The following is a 7716-nucleotide window of genomic DNA, read 5'->3' as shown; positions in this document are numbered from 1 at the left end:
CAGGCAACCTACAGAATGGGAGAAAAATTTTGCAATCTATGCATCTGACAAAGAGCTAATATCTAGTATCTACAAAGAATTTAAACAATTTTACAAGAAAAAACAATCCCATCAAAAAGGGGGTAAATGATATGAACAGACACTTCTCAAAAGAAGACATTTATGCAGCCAAGAAACATACGAAAAAATGCTCATCATCACTGGTCATTAGAGAAATGCAAATCAAAACTACAATGAGATACCATCTCATGTCAGTTAGAATGGTGAAAAAGTCAGGAAACAACAGATGCTGGAGAGGATGTGGAGAAATAGGAACACTTTTACACTGTTGGTGGGAGTGTAAATTAGTTCAGCCACTGTGGAAGACAGTGTGGCGATTTCTCAAGGATCTAGAACTAGAAATACCATTTGACCCAGCATCCCATTACTGGGTATATACCCAAAGGATTATAAATCATTCTACTATAAAGACACATGCACACATATGTTTATTGCACCACTGTTCACAATAGCAAAGACTTGGAACCAACCCAAATGCTCATCAATGATAGACTGGATAAAGAAAATGTGGCACATATACTCCATGGAATACTATGCAGCCATAAAAAAGGTTGAGCTCATGTCCTTTGCAGGGATGTGAATGAAGCTGGAAACCATCATTCTAAGCAAACTAACACAAGAACAGAAAAACAAACACTGCATGTTCTCACTCATAAGTGGGAGTTGAACAATGAGTACACATGGACACAGGGAGGGGAACATCACACACCAGGGCCTATCAGGGGGTGGGAGGCTAGGTAAGGGATAGCACTAGGAGAAATACCTAATGTAGATGACGGGTTGCTGGGTGCAGAAAACCACCATGGCACATGTATACCTATGTAACAAAACTGCACGTTTGCACACGTACCCCAGAACTTACAGCATAATAAAAAATAAAATAAATAAAGCACCAAAAAAAGAAAAAAGAAAGAAAGTGTAAAGGAATAAAATGTCCTGGAATCACTAAAATAAAAAGAAAGTTAAGTTTTATTCCTTTCTTTTCAATCCTTATACCTTTAATGTCTTTTTATTACTTTATTAGGCTGGCTAGTATATTCAATACAATGTCAAAGAGAAGTGGATAAAGCCATCACCCTTGTCTTCTTCTTAATCTTAAAGATAATCATTCAATAACTTACCATTAAGTTTGATGTCGGATGTAGAATTGCATACATATGCTTTATTAAGTTAAAGAAAATATTTTAGTCCTAGTTTACTAAGGGTTCTTCTCAAAATAGACATTGAATTTTAAGAATGCTTTTGTGGCAGCTATTGAAATAATCATATGACTTTTTTGAGATACTTTATTTGAGGAAATATATAATTGGACTGTTTAAATGTTAAACAAACTTTACATTCTGAAATAAAACCAACTTGGTCATGTATCCATTTTATTATACATTGCTGGATTTGGTTTGATAACATAGCTGTCTCTCAGTATCCATGAGGGATTGGTTCCAGGACTTCTCATGGATATCAAAATTCACAGATGTTCAAGTCCATGATACAAAATAGTGAAGTACTTGCATATAACCTATGCACATCCTCCTTATACTTCAAATCATCTCTAGCTTACTTATAGTACCTGATACAATGTAAATGCTATATAAATAGTTATTACACTGTATTGTTTAGGAAATAGTGGGGAAAATGTCTGTACACGTTCAGTACAAATGCATTTTTCCCAATATTTTTGATCTGTGATTGGTTTGAATCCAAGGATGCAGAACCCACAGGTAGCAATGGCCCACTGTATTTTGTTGAAGAATTTTACATCTATATGTCTAAGTTAAGATTAGCCTGTTAAGTTTGGTGTCAAGATAATTTCAGCTTTGTAAAATGAGGTGGGAAATACTTTCTTCTCTTCCATTTTCTAAAATTATTTGTATAATACTGAAATTAATTTATCTTTGAATGTTTTGTAACACTTAGTATATTGTCTTGGCCTCCAGGTTTATTTATTTATAGTTTTTAACTATTTCTTAAAAGAGCTACAGTATTTTTCAGGTTTTCTCATTCTTGATTCAATATTAATTTTTTTCTATAAATGTATTAACTTTCTATGTCCACAGTCACATCTACTGTAAAAAAAATGTCAGTTTTATTTCTTCCTTCTCAATTCTTATATCTTTAATGCTCTTTACTTGCCTTACTGGGCTGGCTAGAAAATTCAACACAATGTGTCCATTTCATTGATAAAGCTGTTTATAATGTTACTTTTCATCTTTTTGTGCCTAAAACGTCCATAATTATGTGCTTTTATTTATAATAGAGTTTATTTATGTCTTCTTTTTTCTTGCCCAGTTTCACTAGCAGTTTACTAAAGTTTATTAATTTATATCTTTGTGGATCTTCTCTATTTTATCCTTCTATTATTAACATCTCTATCATCACTATTTTTTTCCTTCTACTTCCTTCATTGGTCTTGCTTTTATAACTTCTTAGGATGACTGCTCAGCTTACTTTTGGCCTCTTCCTCTCTAATAAGCATTTTGTACTAGAATTTTCCTTCTAGTATGTTCTAAATGGATTGAAAATATCTTGGTATGTGTCTCTTTTATCATTGTTTAATTAAAATTTTTTAAAATTATCATTATGAGTTCCTCTTTAAACCATGGGTTACTTTATCAAACATTTGCATTTTTATGAAGTTCTCTTCTTTCCTTCCTTCCTTCCCTCCCTCCCTCCTTTCTTTCTTTCTTCCTTTTTCTTTCTTTCTTTCTTTCTTTCTTTCTTTCTTTCTTTCTTTCTTTCTTTCTCTCTCTCTCTCTCTTCCTTCCTTCCTTTCTTTCTCTTTCTTTCTTTCTTCCTTCCTTCCTTCCTTTCTCTTTCTTTCTTTCTCTTTCTTTCTTTCTTTCTTTCTTTCTTTCTTTCTTTCTTTCTTTCTTTCTTTCTTTTCCTTCCTTCCTTCCTTCCTTCCTTCCTTTCTTTCTTTCTTTCTTTCTTTTTTTTCTTCCATCTCACTGTTGCCCAGGCTAGAGTACACTGCTACAATTTTAGTTCACTGCCACCTCTGCCTCCCAGGCTCAAGTGATCCCCCTGCTTCAACCTCCCAAGTTGCTAAAACTACAGGCATGTGCCACCATGCCTAGCTAATTTTTGTATCTTTTGAGGAGATGGGGTTTCTCCATGTTGTCCAGGGCTGGTCTTGAACACCTGGACTCAAGCGATCAGCCCAACATTGCCTCCCAGATTGCTGGGATTACAGGTGTGAGCCACTGTGACAAGATGAAATTTTCTGTCTTAATTATACTATAGTCTGGGAATGTGATTACCTTTTAAGAAGATCCAGTTCTTAAAAAAATGTTGGGACCAATTTCATGGACCATTGATGATCATTTTTTAAAATGACCCAGGTGTACTTAAGAAGAATGCTTTATATCAAAATTTTAAATAATAATGCTCAAATCTTGTGTATCTTTATTTTCAGTCCAAGGCCTTAATCTGCCATGTCCCTAAAAAAGAAAGTTGATTCACTGAGTTTTGAACTGAGTCTCTGCTGTGTTGCATTTTTGCTCTCTGTAGTGTACTCCAGAGCACAGTTATTTTTTGCTAAAAGATGGTGTGGAATTTCTCTTATTCTTTCAGACCTGAGATTCTCAATGAAGAGAGCCAATCACACAGAGTTAAGAGAGTTTGTTTTCCAAGGTTTCTCCAATTTTCAAGAACATCAGCTCACATTTTTTGTGGTCTTTCTCGCCCTCTACATCCTAACTCTGGCTGGCAATTTCCATCATTCTGGCCATAATCTATGTTGACCATCTCCTCCATACTCCTATGCACTTCTTTTTAAGTGTGCTATCCACTTCAGAGACTTTCTATTCCCTGGTCATTATCCCATGCATGCTTTCCAGCCTTGTAGGCCTGAGCCAACCCATTTCCCTGGAGGGCTGTGGGACTCAGATCTTTTTTTTTCTTGGCTTTGCCATCACCAACTGCCTCCTGCTAGCAGTAATGGAATATGATCACTACGTGGCCATCTGCAACCCACTTCGATACTCAGTCATCATGAATTGTAGGGTGTGTGCTATACTGGCATCATCAGTCTGTGCCACAGGGTTCTCACTCTCACTGGTTCAGACTGTGGCCATTTTCAGGTTGCTCTTTTGCACCCCACTGATTGAGCATTTCTTCTGTGATGTTCAGCCTGTGTTGGACCTGGCCTGGGCTACCCCAATGATCAATGATATTCTGACCTTAATTATGAGCCTCCTTGCCATCACAGCCCCAGCCACCTTCCTCTCCATCTCTTATGTCCTTATTATTTCCACCATTCTCAAGATCACCTCGGCTGAAGGCGGGAAGAAGACCTTTGCCACCTGTGCATCCCACCTCACTGCGGTCATTATCCACTATGGCTGTGCCTCCATTGCCTACTTCAAGCCCAATTTGGAGAATACTAAAGATCAGGATCAGTTAATCTCTGTGACCTACACTGTCATAACACCTTTACTAAACCCTGTTGTGTATGGTCTGAGAAATAAAGAAGTCCAGGATGCTCTGCAGAGAGTGCTGGGTAGGAAATTCTTCTCCTAAGATGATAATCTTTTCTTAAATAGTTGTGTGTGCCTTCCAGATGGAAGCCTATTGGTAAAGACATAGAGCCAGAATTTTATGTGATCAGTGAAGCCTCATACATCACAGTCAGAGCCAAGGCAAAAGAGAAACTAGGAGCTAGCCTCTAGTAATTGAGGATCATTTTCTGAACCTCTTTCAAAACAGAATAAAAACACAGGTCACTTGAAACACCTGTAGACAGACACCCATTGGCCCTACTCAAGGAGATCCTGACAAGGCCAATGTATGAGCTAGTGTTCATCTCAAGCTTAAATTTAAAGATACCAGTCCATCTTGCTGAAGTGCAAACCATATGAAATTAGTCAACTGAATCTTTTGTCATAAAGTGGATGCTTGAACAAGTGGCTATTACTGAAAAAGATATGTGCAAAAATCTAATTGCCTTGTGTTTTAATAAGATAAGCAAAGCAAGAACATAGCTATCTTTTAAGACATGGGTTTGGAATGAGCTAAAAACTTTTTAGAAAGAACATTTTCAGGCAATCCCCTGCACATTTCCTGCCACCCACATGTGGGACTCCAAATGAAGGGGAACTAGGTGGTGAAAGTGGGGAGTAGTAAGGACATTGAGTGGAGAAGACTCCTAATCAGCATATGACAGCTATGAGACTTGGGGCTTGTGAACAGAGCTCACGTAACTTGTTCTGATTCTTTGCTTCTTCTGGCTGAAGATAAGCCACATGGAGGAGAAGGCCTTGTTGGGCTGACAGAAATGCCTTCCTCATGAACAGGATCAGAAGAGGAGACGGCTCAAGAAGCAGAATGCTACAAAATGTTATGAAATTGGTTAGGAAGAAAGACACTTCAGAAGCAGATGCAGATGGGAGTGATAGATGAGAAGGGAAGGACAAGGCGAGGGTCAAAACGACCAAAAATCATTTTTAAAATCATTTCAGATTGGGTCCTCTCTTTCCCTTTGTAGGCCAAGTCACAAATGCAAAGAAAGACAATTAAATGGAAACGTGAAAGAGTCAACATAACACCTTTCTGAAAAAGTAGGTAATTTCATTACTCCCGAAAAACTGAACAAAGTCAACAGTAAGGGCTTTTGACATGAAAACTTCCATAAAGTTAAAGCAACTGAGTTAAAAGTAGATTAAAAAAAGACTATGTACTGTTCCTCACTTCAAAAAAATGTTAAAAAAATTAGGGTGAATTTTAGACTCAATTTGTGGGACAAAATATGTGATGATTAAAACTATAATGAGTAACAGTTATAATTACTGACCAAATTAATGTCACAATACAAAGATATTTATAAAAAGACATACAAGAAATACATGAGTACACAGGATTCTCATTGTAAAATATTTTTAAAATGCAGAAATGTCAAATAAAATGTGTAAACCAATTGTGAATTATATAGGCTATCTATGCAAGCGCATACAAAGGTTACTTTTAGAAAGTTCTGCAATTCATTCTACTTTGTAATTCTCAGCTCCGAATCTGCTTGATGAAAAAAAAGTAATCTAAACCTTTTCATGTAAACTCAAGCAATTAATGATTAATAAGTCATGTTATGAGTGAAAACAATAAAATTAAAAGTTCTGCTTCTCCCCTTTCTTCCACTTCCCCATTATCCTTGGGGTGAATCAAGTTCAGGTCAAGATTTCCAGCTTTCTGGAAGAAGAAGAACTTTATCCAGGTTCATTTCTACCTCCTCAGATTGGATTATCTGGAGATACATGAGCCCCAATGGCTCATGTATCTGTTGCCATTAATTGAGATGAGTCCAGTCTTGCCATGGTCCTTATCAGTATAGTCCCCGCACTTCATATCGTCCTTATGACCATTTTGAGGCTACTCTAGGTTATTTGTCCTTCCCTCTGCCACTTCTTGAGGGCACCTGGACATTTAACTGCACCCTTGATTCTGTAGAGGAGTGGATTAAACTCAGTGAGGTGTCATTGAGCCATCACCTGCTGCCTTACTCACCCATTTCTACTCCATCAGTATTCAAGCCTTTTCTAAGAGGCTTCTCTGAAAAGTGAGGGGCATACCTTCTCTGCTTCAATCAGATTCTTTCCTTCCTTCCTTACATCAGGATTTATTTGGGGTAGGACCAAGAGTGGGCTTTCCACACTATCTAACTCTGGTGCCATCTTCTCCAAAGGCTGGATGGCTTTGTTTTATTTTGGAAAAAAAAAAAAACCTTAATTCTTTCCAACTCCATAATGCACAGTTTACATTTCATAGACAAAGTACTTTAGTACTTAGGCTTTTGATATTCAAAACCATTCTTTGTAAATTAAGAGGTTTTCCACTCTAGAAAAGTTTGCTAAACTTAAAAACTATTTCAGCTTTCAATACAAATGTTTCAGTTATAAGCTTTACAAACATATTTTTGAAATTCAGTTGACTTTTTCCTGCATTCTTTTGGGTTTATCCTTCACTGGGGCAAATAAATGTCCCCTGGAATAATAAGAATTTTAAAAAGAAGGGAAGCATTAGATTATTATCATATAACATTATTCCATAATATTTCTTCCAAGAGTATTTTTTGTGGAGATTCATAAAACATTTGCTTCCCCAGAATATAAAATTTGATTTCAAAATATGACTCTCCAGTAATAGATAAATCTTCAGCCATAAGGGATGGGGTTCTTACCTTCCTAGACTGGAAGATACTTATGTTTACCAGCAGTATCTACCTCCTACATAGTGGGTAAAGTTTTCACCTCCTCCTGGGGGGACATTCCTCTTTTTGCACAGGGCCAGCTCCTCAGAGTGTCCAATACAACCACTGTGAAGTTATCAAGTCCTGGGCTTTTCTTTGATAGGAGACTTGTTACTGCTTCAAAATCATTACACATTATTAGTCTGTTCAGGTTTTCTATTTCTTCATAGTTCAATCTCGGTAGGTTGTATGTGTTCAGGAATTTATGCATTTCCCCTAGTTTCTCCAATTTGATGGTGTATAGTAGTTCACAATGCTCTTTATTGATCCTTTGCATTTCTGGGTATCAGTTGTGATATTTCTTTTTTCATTTCTGATGTTATTTATTTGGGTCTTCTCTCTTCTTTTCTTGGTTATTTTAGCTAAAGGTTTGTCAATTTTATCTTTTCCACAAACCAACTTTTTGTTTTGTTGCACTT

General features: G+C 36.7%; 1 pseudogene; it reads left to right on the top strand.

The window, feature by feature from the left end:
* The first annotated feature begins 3574 nt into the window (after positions 1-3574).
* Positions 3575-4578, top strand: LOC109028648 (olfactory receptor 10J1-like; annotated as a pseudogene).
* The last annotated feature ends 3138 nt before the right edge of the window (positions 4579-7716 follow it).

This window comes from Gorilla gorilla, chromosome 1 (genome assembly GCF_029281585.2).
Source record: "Gorilla gorilla gorilla isolate KB3781 chromosome 1, NHGRI_mGorGor1-v2.1_pri, whole genome shotgun sequence".
Taxonomy (NCBI): Eukaryota; Metazoa; Chordata; class Mammalia; order Primates; family Hominidae; genus Gorilla; species Gorilla gorilla.
This window is presented reverse-complemented; position numbering and strand designations above follow the sequence as displayed.